This window comes from Aptenodytes patagonicus, chromosome 1 (genome assembly GCF_965638725.1).
Source record: "Aptenodytes patagonicus chromosome 1, bAptPat1.pri.cur, whole genome shotgun sequence".
Taxonomy (NCBI): domain Eukaryota; kingdom Metazoa; phylum Chordata; class Aves; order Sphenisciformes; family Spheniscidae; genus Aptenodytes; species Aptenodytes patagonicus.
The window spans coordinates 207,187,014-207,202,652 of record NC_134949.1 but is presented as its reverse complement, the minus strand read 5'-3'; the positions used below and the strand labels follow the sequence as shown (position 1 = coordinate 207,202,652).

Sequence of the window (15,639 nt, the reverse complement as noted above, 5' to 3'; positions counted from 1 at the left end):
TGGCATTTCTTCAGATTTTTATGGGAAAATGCTAAGTAATATGAAACAGAATATTTTGAAACAGGCAGTTTGTTTCTAATTCCCCCAACAATCAAGAAAGGACAACATTTAAAAATAATATGAGCAGTCTGTTCAAATGTTTTTGCAACCTAGATAAAACCACAGACCACTTTGGTATCTATGACTGACTTACTAGTGTGATTTTGCATACTGTGAGCTACAAATGTAGTACAGATTCCAAAGCAAGATTATACAGTAAGAAACAACTGTAGTATTTACAAAGGGATTTGCATGCACACATAATAATCCTTCAAGTGCAGGTTGAGTATGCAAAAGCTAAGAAATACTAAAAAAAGAGAAAAAAGAATGAAAATGTTGATGTTTGTAGTAAGCAGAAGTAAATTGACAATTCTGCCTCCTGAAACAGCATCAGATGAAACCATGCAAACTCCTAAGTGTTTAGTAGTAGGTTCAAGTTTGTACACTCGAATAGGGGAAGCCATAGGTTGTATTCCTGTGTAAATCACCCGTTTGAGGAGCTGTGATGTATTATCAGTGGAACGTTTCAGCTGGTTAGGCAGGGACTACAGAAATCTTGCAGTCATGGACTGGCAGGAGCTGTGCTCCATCCTTTCTCAGTCTATCTGCCCTATCACACCAGTCTGTCTCCTCAGCACTTCTCCTCATTCAGTTCTTAACCCTGTGTCCTTCACTCTTACCACTCTCAGCCCATCGCTCCCTTCCTTCATCACCAGTTCCTCTGGATTCCAGCCAGCCATTCCCTCCTATTTATTCATGCTGTGTAAACACAAGGTGAGCTGCTTGCATTTGCTCTGAGGACCGGTGCCCCTGCATGCAGCAGCCTGCTTTGCTCCATGCTCAGACTCCAAGGCTTACTCTGCTGCTTCACGGGCATCTTGCATCCGAAGGGTCACCAGTGCAGCACTGCTGTTTGGAAGCAGACATGATGGAGGCAGCCTGGTAGGCAGCTGTCAACAAACTTCTACCATTCTCAGTAAAACGTCGAATTTCCAAAATGGTGGCAAAAGACATGCCCAGCTGCAGGGGATCTCCACTGGCAAGTTTTGCCTTCGGACGAGGGAAGCTGCTGGAACATCTCAACCAGCAATGGTTCATTTTTCAGCACAGGCAAACCAGCGCCCTGGCCTCTGCTCCCTGAACTGGCAGTAACAGTTTTGCTGATAAATTCCTCTCCCCACCCCCCTCCCCCAAATCAGCCTAAGGCAGACACCTGGCACATAACATTGCAACCCAAATGTTTAAGTTTGACAAAAGTTATAAGCAACTAAAATTAGGGTTTTAATACTGGAGTGTTGAGTGACCCCAGCAACAGGTGTTGCCAGCACCACCTGTTACTGTGGATGAATACATTTTTGTGCAGTGTATGTACATATATTTACACACATACACACACGTATATAAAGCTATACAGATAGATACCTTCTAGCTCAAAGGAAGTATGAAATCCTCTATTTTTGCCTCATTTGACATAAAAGAAGTCAGACTAATAACAGTCTGGGAGAGCAAGTAAAAATCCCTGTTTCTAGCAAGGCTGAGTGCTGAGCAGGGCGATGTAACACCACAGTTCAACACTGTTCACTGCTGCAGAGCGTTTTAATGAATGCCTATTTAGCAAATTAAGTATTCAGATCTCAGCTTTGAAATGTCACCTCCTCTGCACAGCACATTTCAACTTGGAATTAAACTACAGCAGCTCTTTCGGCTCTGGGAGACCCACGTGGCGAGAAGCCTTTTAAGAGGGAATGAGTCAGGCTGTAGGTCTGCGAAAAACAGTATGTGAAAGAAAAAAGGGAAAACCACCCTGCAGTGATTTGCACTGTAAATGCTCTCCGTAGTTGTCTGTTTTGAAGCCAGCCATGTATGCCATGCACTCTTATTTGGTTAACAGTGGCTCCACTCATTCCTTTCTGCTGGTGGCCCCAAGAGCATCACATCTGGGACGGCAACTGCTACTGCAGCAGCGTACTGGGCAATAGCGTTTTTACGGCAACTGCTACTGCAGCAGCGTACTGGGCAATAGCATTTTGCCAGCATCCAGGAGGATGATGAAGGGAGACAAGCTGAACTCTGCAAGCTGGAACAGCAAAGGCATGAATAATTGATGCAAGGTAAGGAGAAAGCACTGGGAGCTACAGCTGAGACACTAGTTGGCCAAGTTTGTGAGGCTCTGCACTTGGTTAAGTTGGTGTTTCTCCTCTTCTTGTTGTATTCAGCACAGTAGTTCTGAAACACTTCAGCTACGCAGTTATAGGGAACATATCCTCAATGAGAATTACCCTACTGTGATAAAAATTAAGAAAGGGAAGGAAAATCTGTTGCAGACATGTGGACCCTCTTTTCGCCAGCCCACAGTCACAACTGCAACTGCCTAGAGCTCATACAAATGGCTGCAGCAGCCATCAACATCTGCCCTCTTGCATTCAGCTATGGCCACCCTCCAGAGGATGTTTAAGATGTTGACATGCCGACTGACCTGTTCAACAGATGAAAAGACAGTAACAACAACGATACAGAGGTGCTCATGCTACCCTTGACTGGGGATCTTGGCATGGGTGAAAGGACTAGTGGAGGAGAGGAAGCATTTGCTGCATGGCAGAAGAGGAGGAGGACAGTCACATCACCCCAGGACGTGGTGACGGGCAGAACGAGGTGGGTGAGAGGTGGTCCCTACCATGGCTGACTGCACAAGGGGCTGCTGCTACAATAAAAGAGGAAAAAAAGGCAGGAGGGAAAGGGACAGATTGAGAGAGAAACAAAGACATTTCTATCTTTCTAAGTAGTAAATACAGCAGAGTAATAAATGTGGAGCCTTTTAATGGTACTCTTCTCAAATGGGCTTCAAAGTAAAAAGATTTAATAACCTAGTCAAATGAAAATGGCATACAGATGTCAGCAAGCATGTGTACTGGTAGGCCAGGAATTTTTTTTTGGGGGGGGGGGGGGGGGAAGAAAAAAAAAGACATTTGGGACACTAGTGTTATTTTTCATATTGGTGTTTGTGTAAAGTATTAGAATACAATCTTATACTAATGTAATAATTTAAATTGCAGTTTCCTCCAATAATTATTTGAATATTTTCTAAGAATTAATTCCAGCTATATTCTGTTGGTACTGTCACCATATAAAATCATTTGTGAAGACCCAAATCTCAGTTTTCACTTGGAAACATTAGCTACTTTTATTGTAGCACTCATAATATTCCTTGAATACTAATTTAGCTCTTGGTGCTTATTCTCTCCATTTATTCACTTCCTAACAATGAGAACCCTTTAAATACCAACAAGCAGAACTGTTAATACCGCACAGTACCATATCAAATGTGCAGCCCTCTGAGGAACCAGGTCTTTTAAGGCCTTGTATACAATAATTAGGAAAAGAAGGTTAACTCCTCTTTGCAGAAAATGCACTGCAAAGGTATGAACAGTTTTCTTGGCCAGTTTGGACACTGAAAAAAAAAAGCGCATCTTTCTTTCTATCAATTAAATCTTGGTGCTGTCATTCCTGACACATGACTACAAATGTATCAGGATCTAAGGCGCTCTCTGAAGAATACAGACAATGGTTATAATTATTAGGAACTATTTAATCTAATAAGTAAAAGATCTGTACGATGCACTTTTATATAGTTTTATTCTTTTACCTTGACAGAGTCTTACTAATAGGTAAATTAATGACATATTAGAAAACATGTTTGTAGTAGTAACAGCCTTACTTTGGTATCAGAAAAAGAAACTTGGAATTTTTATTGTTTTGAACTTGAATGAATGAGAAGAAAAACAACTTTTTTTTTCCTACAGACCTGCCAAGACTGTGATGGAATTCTGGCTTAAAGGACAATGAGTATTTTCAAGGGTCTCTACATATTTTACAGATGCTATAATCTAATTTTCACCATCTATAGCGGATCCATGAAACAACAATGAGGTACAGACACACCTTTCACGGACAAAAAGCCATCTTAGCTTTTTAAGTTGAATGAACACTGAGTCTACTTAGAAACACGCAAATTCTGTGCTGTTAGCCAAGAAAGTTAGCTGACAACTGTAATTAAGAAAACACTGCCAAGAGCAGCTACGTCAGCCTTAATTTGCCCTCGGCAAACCTGGGTATTTTGTCACATACATTTCTTACAATAGAAGTGTTTCCATCATCTATCAGTTTTTTTACACTAAGATGTAGAATGGACCCGACATCAATGTTAGGATTAACATTAGGAAAGGGCTGAATTAAACAAGTACCCACTTGCACTCAGTAACACCCATTTACACCTGTATAGCTAAGGAAAGGCTTAGATCTGACAAAAGATTTTTAGAGCCGAAGAATGAACAAAATCACTAAGATCAACCATTATAACAACAACAATCAAATGCCAAAGCAAAAGTAGAGAAGTTACTACTATCTGCAAGAAAGCATAATTTCACGTCTGCAAGATTGCTCTATTTTGGTAATATGGAAATGAAAATTAATTTTTCAAACAATCTTTCTCCACAGCCTTAACTTCAAATGAGAACAGTATAAAATAGCTATCTTCTCCTAGGAGGACAAACTCCTGTCCCTTTTATCAGCAAAGTCACTGAGATGGTTTGACCAGGATCTCTTTTTAGCTCCATTTCAGATAGACACAGTGATAAACAAGAAAAATTGTCCTCCCAGTTTTTTAATTTTAGATGGCAATCATTGCTATCTTTGCTGAAGCTTGGCAAGTTCAAAGTCATACTGGGGTACTAGGAAATAGATTTTTTTTCCCCCCCCTGAAAAATTAAGAAGAGGACAGCATTAAGTATGCTACAATTCAACCAAACTCTGATTCTGCAAAATGATGAGTGAAACAAACCTTTTAAGCTGAACGGGATTTCAGCACAGTCGTAATCTGAGGATCAGGGCATTTTAAAACCCAAACCCACTGTGCGCAGCTCATGCTATGGCCTTTACAGCAGAGCCCACCTTGCAAGCCTTGCCTGCCGTGGGAACAAGAGTTTGTATTTCTCCCTTTTAGGCGGCTGCCAGCTTTCACAAGCTGAAGTCTGAGAATCCTGCCCCTGCGCCCTGACGAGCTGGGTTAGATAAGAATAGTGTATGTCGATTTCCTTGGGGAGACCCCGTTAAAATTTTTGTTTAAATTAGCCTAAAATAGACTATCATTGAAATTCAATAGCTTGTATGTCGTTCCCAGCTCTCTCTCAGATATTTTTTTATGGTACTGGACAAGTATCTTAACTCAACAAGGTGTCCTTTGTTTACCTGCCTTATTTATGTTCTCAGCTCTTTAAAGCTCTTCTATGCATTTATAAAGTACTTACTGCTAATGAAACCAATAATGCAAAGGGAAAATATTCAAGCCAGTAATTAGTTCTTTAAGGCCTCCTTTGGAAATATTGGTGATATAGGAGATAAATCAAGGACAGCAAAAAAAATTAAAGCTTTTTGAAAGCATGACAAACCAAGTGGACAGATTCCTGTGATAGCTCCTGGCAAACCAGTATCTGAATAATAAGTGAGCGTGCCATTTAAATGAAGAATCCACTTCAGCTAGAAAGCTTTTACTGAACTAGTGCATTGCTCCATTGAAAAAATAATTGATAAAAGTAATTTCAATCACACAAATTAGTGAATTGAACCACCTGAATTAAAATCCAAGTATGCCCAGTGGAAAACGCAATTTGCAGTAATAGAAGCTTCTGATATGCTTTACAAAACAAACTTTGCATCTGTCCTTCTTTATTTAGAGCAATAGTTCCTCTGAGGAAATGAGAAATATACAGTCCTGGGCTGAGGCCGGTGCTGACAAATCTCCATTTCAGAAGAGCAGTTGCATCAGAGCCAGTCAATACCGGAAGGTTTCTCTGTGAGTAAGGCCCGGGGTAAAAAGGGTGGGATGCTGATGTAGGGAGAAAACATCAAAGGATGACACAGTCTTTTAGGAAACTGAAACAGACTGAAAAATTAAGATAAGCCAGTTTTCAAAAACTGTTAAAGAGACAGTGGCTCTGAGTTACCAGCGGTGCCAGGAGTTCCAAAATAACTAAAAGGCATCAGGGTAAAAGCAGATTTTGTGGTGCTCGCTACAGAGTGTGCAAGCAGCTCAGTCCTCATTGGGACTGTAGCAGGAGTCTGTGGGGATGGCAGGGAGAGCAGGGCAACAACTTTTCCTTAGGTATTATCCAGGAAAAGTGACTTCCTCCCAGATCTGCTCTCTTTCTAATAACATATCCAAACTGCAGATAGGAAAAGCTGAGAACAGGTTCAAACTTCCCAGCCTACCACAAGACTTGCACTGCAAAGATAGAAAGTTATTTCTTCCAAAACACCAGAAAAGTCTAACAGGTGCGTAACAGCAGCCCTTGGCTGCAAAAGGAGCATGTGATGTGAGTTAAGACTTCACATGTAACACACAAGGAGCAAAGCGCCAAGCAGAGAGCGCAATCGCAGATGAGCATCTCCCCAGCAGGAGAGGCTGCCAGCCCTCTGGGCTGGTTTTGAGGTCAGGGCTGGAGGGAGCATCCAGAGGAAAAATGTGTCATGTGAAATGCAAGACCTCAAACTCCCAAATAAGCACCTCATGCTTGGTTCCTGTGGCTTCATTTAGATGTCTAAAAATTAGATGCCTAAATCTGAGTTAGTGATCTCTATGGTGCTTTGCTGTAACTACGATGGTATAAGGACATATGTAGAAAAGGGTTTATAATTAACTTTGAAATCTGCTGCTCCTATTTCAGATCTGAAGGAGAGCTCATATGCCCAAAAGCTTGTCTAATTTTTCCAACTTACAGCAGCTGGTCTAATAAAAGATGTTATCTCTGTCTACAAACCTCATCCTGACTAATGACCCCAGGCTCCCTTTATAGTCAAGGGAGAGAAACAAACACAGCAAAAGAGCAATTTATTCCAGGTTGAGATAGGTGTCTAACACAGGCCTTGGACTTACCTGTTTCCTTCCGTTAACTTTAAAGAGATGCTACAATCACTAATTCTGACCTGACATTCAGCTTTTATATATCTAAATTGAGTAGATGAATCCTTCTGCACGCAATCAGATAACTCACACCATGACTGCTTTTTGTATTTGTTATATCTGTAATCTGGTTTTTCCAACCTCCCATCTATCAGCCCGATGTTAGCAGTGCTAAGGGCATGTATTCTGCATAACTGGAGCCATAAAGTATTATAAAGGACAATTAAGATTACCTGGAAGGAGCTGTATCCATAATACATGTTTCTGAGACCAGAAGGGTAGAGAATGATTCCTGCCAACCTACAGAGAACATTATGCAGTTCAGACTTTTGGGACGGATGGCATCTCCTGAATCTGCACAAAACCATGGACCTTCCACAAAGAGCAGGCAGGCAGAGCCTCAACTCAAGAAAAATTCCCAGTATTAGGCTTGAGATGGTATTCAGTCTCATCTAGCAAAGAGAACAGCATAAGCTAGACTAAACCTTCAAGATGACTGAATTAATGAAGTTTGATCCTACCCTGAAATATAGAAGACATGATTTCTGTAGCATCGCTATGCTTTATGTTGTCATCTCCTATTGCTAACAAAGACTAGTTTTGTAAATACTATAGTGCTGGAGCACATGCTAGGTTAAGGTACTAACAACAGATGAAGATAAACTATTATGATAGCCTCGTAGCACCAGAGGTTTAATTCTATTCCTCTACTAGACAGTGTTAGAAGTCATGATCCCTGACCTAAAGGCTATGTAATCTACTTTATGGGTAGAGAAGATAACAAAAATCAGAAGAACAAGTGAAGTAGGATAAGAACAACAACAATGAAATGACACAGTTAAAAAATCTAACTGCATGCATAACGAGCAAATTGCATCTTAATTGTAAGCAGAGATTAATTTGGATTCAGAATGAAAATGTGTGCAAATTAATCATCCCACAATCAAAATGAAGGAAGAAAAGATCAACACCTTAACAGCACCAGAAATTGATTCTTACCTCACTGTGTAAGACTTGATTTAAGCTTATGTGCTCAATATAAAGCCACCATCACCACTGTAGCAACTATCCCTATCATATCTCATTCAGCCACTTCCTTTACAGAAGGATCTTCCCTACCATGACAAACTGTTACTTTTCACATGCATCTATATTTTTTTACATTTTGTAATACAGTTAGACTAAGCACAAGAATATTAAAGACCTTTAATTATTACAAATTGGATTCACTTGCTGGCAAACATAACTGAGGCACCAAGTGAAGAATTCATCCTTTGTGTGGGATTTTATCACTAGCATAAAGCTACCTTACTAACCCTGGAATAAGGAAAAAGAGGGCATGTGTCAGAGAGGACTATCCTTTTCACTTTCTTGCTTTGATGCAATTTATCCCCTAAGCAGGAACTGCAAATCATATCAAATTGTGTCAAATTATATGAAGTAACTGTATGGTTTATTTATTGCACTTTGATACGTAATGAACACTCCAACATGCAAGAATTACAGGTAACGAGGCCAGAAACGACCATGTGGGTCACCTACTTTGTCGTATTGCTCCCAACAGACTTTTGCTCATGCATTATCTCATCAGTTTACGTGCACACAAATACATGTTCGCACATTTGAAAGATAGTATTAATACTAAACTGTAGTTTGGGGTTCAAAAGACAATAGTGATGTTAATTCAACTGCTTTTTTTATGAAATAGTTTGCTTTTTCTTAAACTTACTCATCCAAGTACAAACTTCAGGGTACTGTTGACATTGCTTATTCCTAGTGGAACAGAAAAAAATAAAACGTAATAACTTGATATAATTAAAAAATTAAAACTGGAAATACTCTGTGAAAAAAATTGAAGTTATTCATGGTATCAGCATGAAAAATGCAGTCTTGTTACCATAATTCTGTTCAGATGTAGGGCATTTATAGCACTTGTGTCCAAGCAGTAAATAGCTGACATATTAGTGCATCAAGCCAATTTAAATTACTGCAGTGGGTAAGTAACCGGGAGCACTGACATTTCACATAAATTGAGTGGGTTCTCAAGAGTCCTGTAAATATCAAAAGCTATTTAGATCCAGTTTATATAGTAGCTCACTTTTTTTCCTGTTTCACCCTATCACATATCAAAATTATTTACACCGTCATTAATGCTTTCTTTTTTGTTAAAACAGTATTTTTCTTTTAAAGATTAATTTACTTCCACTACAGCAACATGCAGTAAAAGTTCTTCGAAATATTGCAAAAAATGTTCCAAGAGATGACAGCTGATTGGGAAAGTACAATGGAATTTTGCTAGAAATATCAGTTTGGAAAACTTTCGTTCATCATATCCCAGCAACCCCTAGTTAGACCTTTGGAAGGAAGGGGGGGGAAAAAAAAAAAGAGAGAGAGATGGCTGATGTCCTTCTGCACTGCTATTGTGAAATCTGGAAATCTCATCAGCAGGATGCCCGATTTCTATTGCTGCACGTGATGGCGGTAATCATTGCTCCTGTTTCATTCTCCTAGTGCCTTGTCCTTCCATCAAATGTCTAGAACTTGACTCCTTCAGGGCTGCCCAACATCCTCCACAGACTAAACACATCCTTTTCAACATCTTATTGTTCTTATTTCCTTCCCAGTAGTAACAATTCTAGGGAATATAGCACAAACAGCACCTTTCTGGTGATCGCAAAAGATGGTCTCAGGAGTTTCAGAGAAGCTTGTGGGAAGGCCCATGAAGTGGGGCTCCCATGTGGTTAAGGGAAATTGCCTCATTCACAGAATAGCTGAAAGTTGGAAGGGAGCTCTGGAGATCACTGTAGTAATTAGAATGTCCTTATCTTCTCATGGTGACAACTGGAAAAAGCTCAAAGCGGGGTGAGTCAGGTCAGGTTGCCCAAGACCATGTCCAGCTGGGTTTTGAGTATGCTTGCAGACATTTGTTTCTGGAAGGGCTATGAATACAAGACATCTCTCTAATTTACTACAGTCACCTGAGCAACTTCACAACAGGAAAGTATCAGTTTAGGTGCTTTTGTAACCTACACTAACACCAAATACAAGCAATAGTTGGCAGGTTTCATATGAAGTTTTAGGATTTTTCTCCCTTGCTTATATCAAAGTCAATAACATTCTCATGCAGTTGAAGACTGTATCCTGGCTTCAATTCTCAATGACGACCTATGAAGGAAGAGAGCGCATTTTTGCCTTATTTGTCAAGACGTAAGAGCACTAAGTACTGGATTTAACGGCGAATTTGGGCATTTTATTGAAAGGAAACAATTCTATGTTGGTAATTTCATTAATGAGAGCTCTGTGTTTAAGCTCAAGGCCTGGGACATTTTGTCTTGCTGTCCAGAGCACAGTAAATGCCAAAAAAATTCAGAACCTTATTATACTTATCTTCCAGAACATAAGCCCCATTCATGAACATGCAATTTACAGTGACTAGTGTCTGAGAGCATTGCTATTGAGTTTACAGAACAGTTAATTTGTAAATTATAACCAATATAAATTCTGCTTAGGAATGAAAGGATTAAGCGAACACCCACTAGATGGTGTTCAGTTACTGCGTGAGGTGACCTGGGCCAGTTACAGCTCTAGCTCCTATTCACCTCTGCTTTGCAGCAGACACTTCTTGAAGAAACAACAAATACATTTGTATAAGAGGACAAAAAGGGATGAAATCACCCTCTGTACTAGAAACTTGGAAATGCTTTAGTAAATTAATTACCACCTGTGTTGAATGTGGTTAAGTAGAACTTCTAAAACATATGACAAATCTAAACAAAAGAAAGTACACAAGATTGTTTTGGATCCACTTGCTAATATTCTATTCTATTATATCTCTATCTCAAGATACTTGTATTTTTGCAATTGGTGATATTGTCCATCTGCTCCTCATCCTCCCAAACTCTCCTGAAATTTCTCCATTGAAAGAAAAGGGTGAATAAACACTCAAAGAAACATATCCATTTTGCAATTAGTTTTATTAAAAGGATGAACTGAATTACCAGATGTCTATTCTAGTAGAACCTAATGCATCACTTTCTTTTTCAGCAGAATTGTAATAACTGCAACTAATTCCCATTAGTGATTAGTGAATCAGCATAAGGAAAAAAAAGTGCTATTTTAGGGGAAGAGACTTTTGGCATAGGTGCAGTACTGTAGCACTTAACTTCAGATATTTTAGATTCCTGGAGATTACAAGGATGACTAGCGATAAAGGGAATTGCCATTCAGAGCTGAATTAAGCTGATCCTGTCATGTCAGAATTTCCAGAAGGAACCTTTTCCCTTTATAAGGCTCTGAAGTGCAACCTTACATCAAAATTTTAGGAAGGCCATTTTAATGCAGATGACCCCAGTGATGACATTACTTTTTCCAATTGCCACCGTGAGAAGACAAGGACATTCTAATGACCATGTTTGGGAATTTTCCTACAGAAATCTCTGCCTACTGCTTTGGGCATTTTACTGATCCTGCGCAGCCCTACTTCATTATTTCCATAACTCTCCAGGATCAGGCATTATTGCAATCTCCAACTTTTCTTTCTTTCCTCTTTCTCATGCTTAATCAGAGTTCCTTTCAGTGGCTGACTTGCTTTCCTTCAGTTGATGGTCCACGTTATTCTCGCTTTTACCTTTAAATTAGCCAGGAGTTTCTTCCTACTTCCAAGATTAGCTCATTCTGTTATTAGCACATACAGAAGCTCTGAGCAAACCAGTAACAGCTCCTGCTCAGTCTGACTTGTTTATACATCATTAATATCTGTCACATAGCAATTAACAGATGTTTGGGAAGTTTTCTTATAGCAGGGGCTCCAAAGGTATGTAAATGATAACAGAATGCTCCTGTATTTTAAGCTAAGAAAGGTTTATCCTATTTTTGCCACACAAAAAGACTACTGAAGTAACTTAGTTTTGGCTGGTTCCTGAGAGTACCAGAATGAAGGAAGTTACATCAACCTAATTTGAAACGCTGTCTTATTCAGAAGATAAGGTGGTAATGGAAAGAGGAGCAGGATCATGAAAAGTCTGAGAACTCCCCTAAAAGATCAGAGAGAACTAAAGTAATGAGAAATCATAGAAGAGCTTAAAAACAGATGTCAGTTGTGCCTTATTGCAGTGGCCAAAACGGTTTGGTTAATTTGCAAGTTAGAAAAAAAAAATGCTGCCAATAGTAGGTTTAATAATAAATTACTGACACGATGTCCATCAGCCTTCCCTACCAGTAGAAAGGAAAGTTTCGTCCAACTAGAACACCACCTCCGCTCTAAGGGGTGAACTTTGGAGTCTGAATAAGAGAAGCAAAGATAAGCTGTCTCTTGACCCTGTGACTTCAAATTCTTCACGTTCTAAAGAAAAAAGTTGGGCAGAAAGAAAAAAAAAAATCTAGACAAAGATGATCAATAGTCTCTTTCAAAAAAATGAAGTTATTCTTTTCTAGAATTGTCTTATCTCATCTCCCCAGGGAAAAAAAAGCTTTCTCCCCTGAATTCAAATCATCTGATGAAGCAAACCTCAAAAAGACATTTGGCTTTACCCTGGCTTTAATTTTACATTCAGATTTTCTAAAGAATTCTGATCTTATTAAGCACCAGAGGAAACACTGTATTAGGTCTGTCAAAACAGAAGAAGAACAGAAATATTTTTTCAGTAAAGATAATGGAGAAGACAAATCTAAAAGCATACATACACTTTACATTGAAATTCCCACTAACATCTTCTCATTTAACTTGCAGCAGCTTTCAGTATACTGGGCTTCTGTGTGTCCACTGCCTCTAATTATCCTTGCATTGTCTCCTTCCTGCCATACTCAGCTTCTCTGACAAAACTAATTGCTCCTCCAAGAGCAATCTTGGACTGGAAAAATGAACAATTGTTCCTGTGCAAAGGTGTACATTACCTGGGGGCATCAAGTGCTTAACCTCCCAAAAGGATGTTCTTTGCCAGATCTCTCTTTTTTTGTCTTAATCACAATTCCATGATTACATTAAAACTTTCTTCACCTAAGAACGCAGAAAACAATTTGCTCTACTGTACTACCCTCAGCTTAGCAGACACATGGAGCTACAAATGAGGACCAAAGCACCTATGGTGCTGGAAGCTGTTCTGGGTGTAGCAACTGTAAGTAAAGCACAGGCTAAATGAGTTTCAGTGTTTTGCTCTAGTGAGCATTGCTTTGTACCATTTTTCTCCTTGACTGAAGCTGCAGTTTGACAATTCAGATGTTTCAGCAATAGTATTAATTTAAAAAGTTCCTGACTTCAATCCTTGTTCCATCCCTTAGGCCATAGTGATTGCAAGCGGATTGTGCTGTGAGCCAGGGAATGAAGCTGGCTTTATAAAAAGAAATCAGATTCAGAAAACCATGGAATAAAGCTACCTACATGAAGCCGTGGAACGGATAGCCTCACCCAGCCAGAGGAGATAAAAATAAGCTTGGGTTTGCTTAACCTAACAAGACCAGCGCTGAGTGGTAATACAATTATCTATAATGCATCATGGGGTTAAGATTCAAAAGAAAAAAACCCTATTTTAGGTAATGAGAAACGTTGGTACAAGAGCAAGTGGGTTTAAACAGACAGTGATTCATTTTAGGTTGGATATCAGAAGAGTTTTCAAAGCAACAGAGAAGATGCTGTGTCACCGTTTCCAATATAAACGGTGATTACAAATGATTTTAAATTGAGCATGAAAAATTTAGGAAAGATTTATATTTTAAGTTTTTAAACTGCTAAAATAGGAACTGACTTTTAGAATATTTATGATAAATTTTGACATGCTTAGCCATGAAATGCTAAAAACAAGTGCTAAGCCATTACGTATCACCCTAATAGAGGGTACAAATCCTTAAAAACACATTACAAGATATTACATGTTAACTTAGGTGAGCTGTAGTAAAAAATACAAGTGTTCTTACAATGGTACGGCTAAGCAGATATCCTTTTTCCTCCTTAGAGCAGTACTGGACATAAAGAATAGGGACTGTCCTCCTGAAATGAGCATTTATTTTCGCTGCAGAGGAAAGAGTTTGAATTGAAATTTGAATCAAATTTTAAGCAGGCTTTTTACAATTCTCAAAGTGGGTGCAAATGAAAAGCAAACAATAGGTGGCTTTCTTTTAGTGAAAGAGTAAAGTCATTTTATGTTGCCCACTGTACTTCTAAATTGACCATACTGGTTTAAAAGCCCTTCAACAGCAGAGACTGCCTTTACTACCATACACATCACAAAAAACGTTCCTCTTTTCTGCTAAACACTCTCTTTTGCCAATTCAAACAAAGCCAGAGAAGCAGATGCAATTTTTGAACATTAGGTTTTATATTTTCTCCCAAGAAAGTGACAGCAAAACAGAAATGAGCTCTCATATTCTCTATCACCAAAAAATTCATGGAGAAGAAATAATTGCTATGTCAGGGTGTGGGTGACTGTTCAGAAGTTGTCAGACACAGTAAATAAATACAGTCCCAATGGAAAAGCAGATGTCCATCCACATGAGACAAAATGACTAATTTTAGTATTCTCTATTATAAGAATCTGCTCTGTCAGGCTCACAACTGTTTGGATCCAGTCCACAGTTAAGAACAAACACACTTCACTCTTCCCCCGGAAAAACAAAAACAAAACAAAAAACATTTGGAGAGGAACAAAAAAGACAAAAGTCGTCTGTTTCTGGAACTGGCAGTTTCTCTGGTGGGATACGTGACTGACTTAGTGCTTGCCAATACCAACGCAGCAGCAAGACTCCATTGTCCCAGTAGTTCCAGCAGTATCAGAGGTATTGGCACAAAGGACATGAATTCAAGGCTTGAAAAGAAGGCCAGCCCTTGGGAAAACGAGCTGTACCATACTGAAGACTTCGAATGTCAGTTCTTCTGAAAGACAACTGAAATAGTCTGCATAAAGTCAAACGGCAGCTGGCTTGGCCATGTTTTATATTCAAATTCCATACAAGGAGCCCATTTTTTTATTTTTATTAAGCCAGGTAGGATTACAGCTCTTGGCGAACAAAGCCCAAAATGAACATACTGGCATTTTCTATATACTGATAAACTAACTAGAAAAACCAAGAATGGCCAATTAGAATGCATTTGGACCTAATAATGATGCTGAACTACCTTTCATCTGGTAAGAACAAAGGCAGGATTTGTTGGAAAACATGGTATCTTTTGTTAGCTATGGCTGAAAAATCCTTATGCTTTCAGGTGCACAAGCCTTTTCCAGGTCTGAGAGGAAAGATATTTAACTAAAGACGTAGCCAGCAGAATGACCAGGTGCTTGCCAGCATTATGGATGGTGGTGTGAGGACCAGAGCTCTCTGATGGACTGGACAACGTTGGAAGATTGATTTGATTACTAAGAGTTGGCTCTCGGCTGTATTCGCCTCTGCAGTAATGAAGCTGGTAAGCCCAAGAGAGGGCACTACCATGTAAGCAGGTGGCTCTAACAAGAGAAACCTGCGTGTTTTATACATGGAAAAAAGTCTTTGAGCTCGGAATTTGCTTTTGTTTCACAGTAGATGAGAAAGGCTACTGAGCGCAATCTGCTATAACCCACTGCAGGTGCAGGGCTGGGGAGTAAAAAAAGAGAGCATAACCCAGGTAGTTTCTCCCTCAGGAAATCAATGCCAGTGTTTTCCAAACAGGGAGCAGTGGA

At 39.4% G+C, this 15,639-nt stretch overlaps 1 protein-coding gene across 1 annotated transcript in view; it reads right to left on the bottom strand.

Moving 5' to 3' along the window:
* The window catches only part of MICU2 (mitochondrial calcium uptake 2), a 155,290-nt gene that overhangs the window by 43,134 nt on the left and 96,517 nt on the right, over positions 1-15,639 (bottom strand). The gene's annotated exons all lie outside the window — the stretch shown is intronic.